This window comes from Mustela lutreola, chromosome X, assembly GCF_030435805.1.
Source record: "Mustela lutreola isolate mMusLut2 chromosome X, mMusLut2.pri, whole genome shotgun sequence".
NCBI classification, from domain to species: domain Eukaryota; kingdom Metazoa; phylum Chordata; class Mammalia; order Carnivora; family Mustelidae; genus Mustela; species Mustela lutreola.
The window spans coordinates 65,241,893-65,253,338 of record NC_081308.1 but is presented as its reverse complement, the minus strand read 5'-3'; the positions used below and the strand labels follow the sequence as shown (position 1 = coordinate 65,253,338).

Sequence of the window (11,446 nt, the reverse complement as noted above, 5' to 3'; positions counted from 1 at the left end):
GCTAAGCCAATCAGCATAGACAGCGATATGCATCCACCAATCTTAAGCTTGTTACCAAGTACCCACAGCATAGCAATAGTTCAACAGCCAATAGGTAGTACTTCCTGTTTACGATCAGTCACTCTAGACACACCTTCTGGCAAATCGCCAGGTGCCATTTTGCAAAGCTCTGCGGTTGACGGATCTCCGGGCCCCTGGAGCATCCGCCCTCGACACTACCCCACCCCCAATCCTGAGAGGCAGCTGCTCTTATACCTATTTTACAGATGGGGAAAGTGAGGCCCAGAGAGGAACTAAATGCCATTTTTCAAACCCCTTTTCCACCAAGGCTCTCTCCACCCTTACTTAAAGAAAGTAAGGAAGTAAGTGAATCCTTCTGTTCCCCTGAATTCTCAGAAAGTCTGCTTGCTGTTCCAGGAGACAGTACCTGCTGCACCCAGGCTCACTCTTCCTACCAAGGAAAACTCTGGACAGTGAATGGCACCATAGCCCCAAGATGGAGGCATGAAGGCTGCAGAAGCTGAACCAGAGTCCTTGTGGACACCCCCACCCACCCACACCAGCCTCTCTTATGGAGGGAGAGGGATGAGGAGGGAAGTATGGAAGAGTTATTAGGAGTCTCTAATTTGCATTTCCCTGGGAATACACAACATTGTCTTCTGCATTCCTCTGTGTCTCAAAATGGAGGTAGAACTCCAAAATGAACTCTTCTATGCCTTACTCCTTTGTTCCTTTTATTATTCAGTAGAATTACCACCACTGAGGGCTAATTTCCAGGGCCTTGCTTGATGTCCAGGGGACCTCAAAGGTTCTTTGTCTGGGCTGCTTATTGGAGGGGGTCAAAATCACTTTACTCATTTTAAAGTAGCTGTTTTCACATACCCTCTCCCTGGCAGCATGTACTTCCCCAAGTAACTCAGCCTTCCACATGTTTTATTGTTAGGACTAACATCACTTACCCAACATTGAGACCATCCTAACTCAGATGGCCCCAAAGGCTAACCCAACTTCCCAGGATATTTGCATGGCTTTCTATTTAGGGGCCTATCTCTGCAAAGAAGACCACTACCCACACCCACATATAGGGGCTTTCTGCTCGCTAACAAGAACAGGTGGAATAGATCTTGGGCACTCTAGGCTTATATCTTTTATGTGTCAGTTATTTGCTCATAAGTTTAGCTAATTACTCTTAGGGCTTCAGTTTCTCCATCTATACAATTGCATTAATAATAATTATTCCTCAGGGATATTAGGAGACCAGAAAAATGAGTCAATGAATTTAAATTGGGTGGTCCAAAGTAGACATGCCATAAATGTTGCTGTAAGGGAGCCCCATAACAATCTTTCTACTGTTTGGGTCTAAGACCCTGTCTCAGGCTTAGATTGACTCCCTATGTTAGTTTTCTTTGTCGTAGGCACCTGTACCTCAGCTGTATTCTTTCCTTCTACCTCATGTCATATTCCACTATTTTATGCTCTTCCAGATCCCTAGTGACAGCTAAGTAGCCATATTTTCTACTACATTATTCTACTTGTTTTCCCTCTCCCACCAGTTAAATTTTTGTGGTGGGGGAGAAAGCAAGACCTTTCTGAGGGTATAAACTGGCTGGTGTAGGCTGCCTTAAAAGAATGATCTGGATTAATCACATACTTTATTTCTTAAATTTAAAATATAAAACAAAACTACAGTAACAGAAAACAGTGAATTATTATAGCTAAAAGGTCATGAGGTATAGTTGGGACTGGAGAAGCCATGATAGTCCATGTACAAGGAGATTTATGAGTGATGATGACTCATTAGAGGTAATCAAGTGGTGGGGGGGTGTCAAGAAGAGTCACTTAGTCACTAATGAAATGTTACTGAAATTCTCAAGGACTAACTTAAAGCCAAAACTATCCCCCACTCTAAGCTTAATGAATTCCATTCCTGTTAGTGTTTATTATTGGATTTATATACTACTCCTTCCACCCTGTTATTCTACTCACAGCTTTAGGATAAATTTCACCTTATCTGAGTTAGATCGAGGGGATTTCTTGCAAACAAGTGAGCCTGAGTAGACCCTCTGTTCTTTCTTGAATTTCTCATGGATTATAATAGAACATTTTGCCCTAGGATAAAATGACCAAATATAAAAATGGATTTCATTTACATTTAAATGTGTGCCAAATAATGATAGACATTAGTCAGAAGCACAATTGTAATGTCTCTATAAACATTCTGCCTGTAAACAGGGATGGGGAGAAATAGAGACCTCCAATAGAATGCAGGATCATTTGATATAGGTTGAAGGGCTATAGTGGCAATTACAAAGGCACTCATCTAAATCAAGTTGATATAAGTATAGTGGTGGGAGTGTAGTCTGCCAAAATAATCAGGAAAGCCAAATTACTGCCTTGAAATCTCTTGGCTATGCTAGTTATAGCAACACAACAGGGGGCTACCTGTCTGGTTTGGCTGACCTCCAGATGAGTCAACTGGTTCCTGACTTAGTGCGTTTAGAATGCTCCAGTTTGTCTCTAGAGCTTTCTACCTCATTTTTCTTCTATCCTGTCACTTTGCCCCTTCACCTTCTTTTCTCCTATTTCCCTGACTTGGACTTCCTGTCTTCTCTGGTTGCGAACTCTTCAGCTCTTGTACATTTCTACCCTCACTGCCTCAGAAGCAACCTATGGCCCATAAAGCAGTTTGCCTAACAAAACAACTTAACTTTGGGAGAATTGACCCAGAGTTCTCTGCTCTCTCCTTTCTGAGATCCCTGACTGAGATCCTATAGATTGTCCAGTAAATGTGTTTCATTCCTCTACTAATCTGGTGTCTATATTCACTCCAAGATTCTCCTTCTTTCCACTTTCCCTGCAACAACCTCCCAATCCACTCTTAATATGTATATAAATTATCTACTGGAAATAAATGCAACTACTTTGCTGGCATTGACTAGTGACCTGGCTCTGGCTCAACCCCTTGGGTACTGGCAAGAGTAACTAGTTTATCTTCAGCATGTCAGCCAGTGGAAAGAAAGGGCCTAGAGAATAGACTAAAGCATGGAGGATAGAGGGTATTCTTAAACTTTATTCTAGACACAATGCTAAAAGACAAATGAAATAAAATTGATTTGGAGACTTAGGCATGATGATCAACCTGACTCAAGTCTCTCTGCCAAGATTCTTTGGTTACAAGTAATAGAAACCAATGTAAGCTACTTCCATCAAAATAGGGAAACTTCTAAGAAGGAGGTAGGGGTGTGTCACAAAACTCAAGGTCAAGAATGTTATTGGATTTCAGGAACTGAAAAGAAAAGGCAACTGTAAAGTCTTCAGAAACTTAGACAATAAAAAATATCATTTATCCTTCTCTTTATAATGTTTCTTTTTGCTTCTCTCTCTGATGAGCAGCTTTCTCAGTTCCACAGAGTGCACAGGAAATAGAACTTCCCCACAGAGCCATGGCATTACTGTTTACTTTTGAAGGTTTAACACAGGGGGGAAACAATCCATTTACATTTCTCTCTCTCTCTCTCTCTCTCTCTCACACACACACACACACACACACACACACAATTTAAAATTTCTGGTAAGAGCTTCTAGTCAGGCTCTCATCCTTAGGCCAAGGAACTTATGCCTAGGATTGGAACAATATTTTTTAGAATATTTTTCTTTATTTATTCAACAGACAGAGATCACAAGTAGGCAGAGAGTCAGGCAGAGAGAGAGAGGGAAGCAGGCTCCCTGATGTGCAGAGAGCCCGATGCGGGGCTCCATCCAAGGACCTTGAGTTCATGATCTGAGCTGAAGGCAGAGGCTTAACCCACTGAGCCACCCAGGTGCCCCTGAAACAACATTTATAAATCACATTCATTGCCAGGATCCCACCATTATAAGAAAGAAACTGGAAAATGGCGGGGGTGGGGACGCAATTTAAGGGGTCATATGAACTGCACAGAGATATCAAAATGGATTCACCACAATGGCCAGGCAGGTTTTTCTTGGTTTTTATTAAAATTCTAGTTAGTAAAAAATAATAATAATAAAATAAAGTAAAATTACAGTTAGTTAATACACAGTGTACTATTCTATTCAGGTGTACAATAAAGTGATTCGACACTTCTGTACAATACCTGGTGCTCATCACAATAAATATAATCCTTAATCCCCATCACCTCCATCATCCACTCCCCCATCTCCACCTGCCTTCCTTCTGGTAACAAACAGTTTCCTATAGCTAAAACTCTGTTTGTTGGTTTGAATCACTCTTTTTTCCCCCACTTTGCTAGTTTGTTTTGTTTCTTTCTTAAATTCAACATATGAGTGAAATCAGATAATATTTTCCTTTCTCTGACTGACTTATTTTGCTTAGCATTATACTTTCTAGGTCCATCCATGTCATTGCAAATGCCAAGATTTCATTCTTTTTTATGGCTCAATAACATTTCTCTGTGTGTGTGTGTGTGTGTGTGTGTGTGTGTGTGTGTGTGTCCCCCACATCTTCTTTAGCCATTAATCAGTCAGTGGACACTTGGACTGTTTCCATTATTTGGTTATTGTCGATAGTGCTGCTATAAACATCAGGGTACATGTTTCACTTTGAATTAGTATTTCTGTATTCTTTGGATAAATACCTAGTATTGCGGTTGCTAGATCATAAAGTAGTTCTACTTTTAACATTTTGAGGAACCTCCATACTGTCTTCCAGAGTGGCTGCACCAGTTTGGATTCCCACCAACAGTGAATGAGGGTTCCACTTTATCCACATCCTTGCCAGCACTTACTGTTCGTTGTGTTACTCATTTTAACCATTCTCACAGGTATAAGGTGATATCCCATTGTAGTTTTGAATAGTATTTTCCTGATGGTAAGTGATATTGAGCATCTTTTCATATGTCTGTTAGTCATCTGTATGTCTTCTTTGGAAAAACGTATATTTCTGATTTCTGCCTGTTTGTTATTATATTATTTGTTTTCTGGGTGTTGAGTTTTTATAAGTTCTTTATAGATTTTTGGATAGTAACCCTTTATCAGATATGCCATTTGCAAATTTTTTCTCCCGTTCCATACGTTGTCTGTTTTGTGGATTATTTCCTCTGCTGTGAAGATTTTTATATTGATATAGTCCCAATAGTTTATTTCAGCTTTCCTTTCCTTGACTCAGGAGACAAATCTAGAAAAACATTGCTATGTCAGATGTCAAAAAGGTTACTGTCAGTGTTTTCCTTTAAGAGTTTAATGGTTTCCTGTCTCACATTTAGGTCTTCAGTCCATTTTGAATTTATTTTTGTTTATGTTATAATGAAGAGGCCCAGTTTTATTCTTTTGCATGTTGCTGTCCAGTTTTCGCAACACCATTTGTTGATGAGACTGTCTTTTTCTTTTTTTTTTTTTTTTTTAAATTTTTTTATTTTTTATAAACATATATTTTTTATAAACATATATTTTTATCCCCAGGTCTGTGAATCACCAGGTTTACACACTTCACAGCACTCACCAAATCACATACCCTCCCCAATGTCCATAATCCCACCCCCTTCTCCCCAACCCCCTCCCCCCGGCAACTGTCTTTTTCTCATTGGATATTCATTCCTGCTTTGTTGAAGATTGATTGGCCAAATAGTTGTCGGTTCATTTATGGGCTTTCTATTTTGTTCCATTGATCTATGTGTCTATTTCTGTGTCAGTACTATACTGGTTTTGATCACTATGGCTTTGTAATATTGCTTGAAGTCCAGAATGGTGATGCCTCCAGCTTTGTTTTTCTCTTATCAAGTTTGCTTTGGCTATTCAGGGCCTTTTGTGGTTCCACACAAATTTTAGGTTTGTTTGTTCTAACTCTGTGAAAAATGCTGTTGGTATTTTGATAAGGATTGCATTAAATGTGTAGATTGCTTTGGGTAGTATAGACATTTTAACAATATTTGTTCTTTCAATCCATGAGTATGGAATGTGTTTCCACTTCTTTGTGTCATCTTCAATTTCCTTCATTAGTGTTTTATAGTTTTCAGAGTACAGGTCTTTCACCTCTTTGGTTAGATTTATTACTAGGTATGGTGAAGCAGTTTTATTACAGAACCACAGAATATACATCTGAAACAAACTATAAAAGGCTCTATTTCCTTGGAAACTTCTCTCAGCTTTTAGTCCCCTAAGAGTGAAGAAGACAGATCCAAACACAAGAGAAAATTCAAGTAGTGAAATAAAATGACTAGAAGCCTCTTCAGTGTGTTGAGTCAAATAAAAATGTGATTAGGCCTGTCACATAGAAATCATTATTTTTAAAATGTTAGCTATTATTGTAATCAGAAGAGGCTGGATGCAATGGGACTCTGAGCAAAAGAGACAGACTAATCTTTGCAGATAGTTCCTTCAAAGCCACAAGGGAGCCACTCCATAGTGGAATATGTCTTAATAGGAACCAAGATTTGGGTCTGCCATGTACAGAACTCTCCTCCCTATATAGAGATAACTGACACCGACACTGACAAATTCTTGGGTTTGGTTACTACTTTTTGAAGATAATACGTAAACTTCCCTTTTGTTATGACAACACAACAATTACCTCAGTCTTGTTACAGTTGAATCCAAGACATCCCACTCCACCCCCAATGAATCCCATTCTGAAGTAATTTCTACTTCAGAATAAGCCTAATTGAACTTGTAAGGCTCCTGGTATCCTTGATTATGTTTAGAAGATATGTAGTATACTTTATGGAAATGTGGGAAGCCCTCAAATATTATAAGCACACATACTCTCCAGGTTTTCTACTTTTTGCCAATCTTCCTCTCTTGTTATTTTTTTTCTAGGTTAGCATCATTTATTAAGTAATCTCAGCTGTTGTAGCTGCTTCTTGTCAGCCTGTTCTTAAAATATAAAATGCAGGGCACCTGGGTGGTACAGTTGGTTAAGCACTTGGTTTCCACTCAGGTTGTGATATCAAGGTCGTGAGATCGAGCTCTGCCTTGAGCTCCATGCTCAGCACTGAATCTGCTTAAAGTTCTCTGTCCTTCTCCTTCTGCCCCTCATGATTGTGCATGTTCTTTCTCTCTCTCTCTCTCTCAAGTAAATAAATAAATCTTTAAAGAAAAATTCCTCTTGTCCAGGACAGCACACCAGGCAGAGGAATCTTCCAGGCAGCACACCAACAAAACAAGAGACTCTGATGTTGCCAGCTTCAATGATGGTGCCATCCAAAGGGGGGGAAGGTCATGGCACATTCAACTGTAGCTTACAGAGGTTTTGAAAAAGGACCCTTTGGGGGCCCAGCCTGCCTGACATTTCGATGCTGCCAGTGTGGGTTTTGTACTCCATAATGGTGTTGAGAGGTAGGTTAAGCACTCGCCAAATCATTTCCTGGATTTGGACTGTGGGTTGCTTGGTCACTGGCAGTCTTACTCCATATTGAAATAATGTCCTTCTGAAACTGGACAGAGACCACAGCCCCACAGATCTCCTCCCCAGCCATGAACTGTTCTCCAGCATGTCCAGGATAAGATTCTTACAGCAATGAGATGCCAAGCCTTTCTGGAACCAAATAATCCACTTGCCACCATTTTTTTTTTTTTTTGCATCATCTTCCCAAATAGATTTATTTCCTTCTTTGAAGAAATGAAAGTCCTTGTGGCCTGTCAGGTCCCCAGGACCTACCATATGACTGTAAAACCTCCAGAACTGCTCTGCAAAGGCAAAGGGTGCCAATCTGTTTGATATTTTATTCACAACTCTGTAAGCTGGTGAGACATCCTGGGTTCTTCTGGCATATCAGAAAGTATTGCTGTACTGCAGGAGGAGATGCTCTGCTGGTCCAGGGGCAACAGCCTTCGTCTTACTGGTGCCCTGACTCCTGTCTCTTTATGTTTTTTCCTTCTCTGTGCTGTTTACTTCATTCAGATCATGGTCCCCACTGTCATCATATTTCAGTGCACTGAACTTGTTGTTCATCCTCTCACCACTGCCATCACCACTGCCTCACAGAGTGACTTCCACTCTGCTGGGCCCTCTTCTGTTAATTCTTGATAATTTCAGTTTGAGAGGCATTTTCTGACTTTATCTCCAAACACTCCCATTTGGGGGCATGTGACCTCCTCTGGGTTGTGGGGGTCACATCATATACACATGTAGGATATAATATGAATAATGGGGTGAATCCATCTACTATTCCACTCAGTGAATCTAAGTCTTTGAGTGAATGAGAGTTGAGAGACTTGAATTTGCTCTTCACTTAGGTGATCTCAGTTTCTGCGTGCTTCTCACAGTGTGAGAGTGTGTTCTAGTGTTTAAACACGTATTTTTCATTCAATGGGGACCCTAAACATAAGCCAGCTACTTAATCTGGTGCTCAATTGAAGAAATAGGGGTCAGTTCGAATGCTGGCCTTATTGATAGACATTATGTAGTTCCTTCACATGGAGCATTTACAAATGACTTTCAGGGATAATTTTGGCTGTATGTAATTTTACCTAACATTTCGTATGTATGTAATTTTCCCTAAAATGTTTAAACCCATTTAAAACCTCGGTGTAAACTGTAATTTCACTGTACTAACTATAGTCTATTGGTTGAGAAAAATGGCTTTTGTTCCCCCCCCCCACCAAAGTGTGTGTTTCAGACAAGCCACTAAAAGGAAGTTTATCATAGAAAAAGAAAAGGCTTGGTCATAGACACCAATCCTCTGAGCACTTGACCAGTGAAATTCCACAGTTGGTGCTTGGAGACAAAGACTGGAGATGGATATTGCATCCTCACATCCCACCATACAACCCAAGATTTCTTTTCTGCTAGTAGAAAAAAAAGTGCCTGGGAAAATCATGAATGGGGTAGTATATTTTCAAATCAAAATCCAGGAAAAAAAGTATGGGTAAGAAATGTATGGGATAAGGAATGGGGGAATATAGATAGATAGATAGATAGATAGATAGATAGATAGCCAGGGATATCCAATGGCCCTGTTATACTATCAAGATATATATCCAAAGACTTGGGAAGATTAGAATGTTAGAGTGAATTTATCATTTAAAATCTGTTCACCTACCCTGGAGAACCTACTTTTCACCATGACTGTGAGAAATAAATTTGTAAGGGTAATCCTAGCATCCTTGAAGAACTCTGTGGTCAGTCTCCTGTAGTTCAAAAGTTATAATGTGAACTTCTGCAAACAAACTGGAATATTTAAATGCAATGAGGATAATTGGATCCCAGAGTTGCAGGAGCCAAATAGTGAGACTTACTTACCAAAGACAAGGTGAGCTTGATTGCTGTAATAGAGAGTAGAATGGAAGCATTTATCAGAATAGTCTAATTTGTAGAGACATTTGGCATTTTTTAGTTGATTACCACATCCCTGTAAAAGAAATAGATGAGAAATCTACTAAACTCTTGCTTGATCTGTATATGTAGGAGAGTTCTAATTTGAGTGAACAATGTCTAACTTGAATCACCAAAATGGAGACTCATTGTCTTTCAGTCAATTCCCAGACTTGAGTCAATTGACAGACCCAGAACCCTTTGAATGATGAGAGGCATATAATTTTAAGGAAGGACCCTGCTATACTGCAAAAAAAAATTATTGTTAAATTTTCTCCCAACCTTCCTTAAAAGAACCTATAGCCACTGACCAGGTGATTCTGAATTGGGGAAAAAATAATCAAACATTTGGAGGAATACTGGACAGTGTCTCTGAACTGGTACTAATTTAAGGAGACCCGAACCATCATTGTGGCCCACAAATCAGAGCAGGAGCTTATGGGTACCAGGTAATCAATGTAGTTTTCAGCTTGGGTTCATCTCACAGTGGTCCAGTGGGTTTTCAAACCCATGTTATGGTTATTTCTCTATTTCAGAATGTATAATTGGAATAAAAATACTCAGTGACCAAAAGAATCCACATATTGGTTCCTTGGTTGTGGATTGAGTGCTATTATAGAAGGAAAGGCCAAGTAGAAGCTACTAGAAACACCTCCACCTAAGAAAATAGTAAACCAACAACAATGCCACATTCCTGGAGAGATGGCAAAATTAGTAGCACCATCAAGGACTTCAAAGATGCAGGGGTGGTGATTCCCATAACTTCCACTTCCTCATTCACCTTACTTATTTAGCTTGTGCAGAAAACAGATGGAACTTAGAAAGTGACAGAGAATTATTGTGAAGTTAACCAGATGATGATTCCAATTGCACCTACCATTCCAGATGTGGTTTTGTTGCTTGGGCAATTAACACATTGTCTGGTATCTGGTATGTAGCTATTGATCTAGCAAATGCTTTCTTCTTGATGGGTGTTAGTGAATACAACCAGAAGTAGTTTGCTTTTCACTGACAAGGCAAACAATACATCTTCACCGTCTTAAGTCAGGAGCATATTAATTCTCCAGCTCTATATTATATTTTAGTCTACAGTGAACTTGATCACATTTCCCTTCCACGAGACATCACACTAGTTCATTACATTGATGACCTTATGCTGATAGGATCTGGTGAGCAAGAAGTAGCAACTACTCTAGACATATTGGTAAGACACATCAGAGAGTGAAAAATGAATCTGACAAAAATTCAGGGGATTTACACCTCAGTAAAATTTTTAGGTATTTAGTGATACAGAACATATTGAGATACCATTTCTAAGGCAAAGCATAAGTTATTGTATCTGGCTCCTACTGCCCAAAAAAGAGGAACAATGCCTAATGGACCACTTTAGAATTGAAAGCAACATGAATTGAAATTGAAAGCAACTCTAACCCACTTACTAAGTAATCTGAAAAGCTGATAACTTTGGGTGGGTCTAGAATAAGAGAAGGCTCTACAACAGATTCAGGCTGCTGTGAAAGCTGTTTGTTACTTGAGCCATATAAGTCAATTAATCTGATGGTGCTTGAAGTGTCAGTGGCAGGTTGGAGATTTTGGGAAGTGCCTAGAGCTGAACAGCATTGTTGGACCTTAGGATTTTAGAGGAATACGCTAACATTTTCTGTGAAAACTTTCCTTTTGAGAAACAGATTTTGGCTTTCCACTGGGCCTTAGTAAAGATAGAATACTTAACCACAGGCCACCAAGTAATCATGCAATCTAAGCTTCCCATTATTAACTGCCCCACCAAGCCATAAATTTGACCATGTTCAGCAGCATCACATTATCAAAAGAAGCAGTATATACAAGACTGGGATCAACCATGCACTGAAGACACAAGTAAGTTACATGAGAATGTAGTTCAAATACCACAAATCCATATATTCATGGGACATGGTCAATGGTTTAATCACATAGTCAAAGACTTGGAAGAAACATGATTGGAAAATTGGTGACAAGGAGTCAGAACTGTTATGTGGATAGACCTCTCTGAATGGGCAAAGAATATAAGATACTATGCCCCATGTAATGCACATCAAAAGGTAACCCCAGCCAAGGCAGATTTAATAACCATATAGATAAAATGGCCCTTTTTATGGATATCCCTTAGAAAGCTTC

The 11,446-nt window shown here is 39.5% G+C and overlaps 1 pseudogene; it reads right to left on the bottom strand.

The window, feature by feature from the left end:
* Window positions 1-7,192: 7,192 nt before the first annotated feature.
* LOC131821999 (eukaryotic translation initiation factor 4E type 2-like) lies at window positions 7,193-7,927 on the bottom strand (annotated as a pseudogene).
* Between the last annotated feature and the right edge of the window lie 3,519 nt (window positions 7,928-11,446).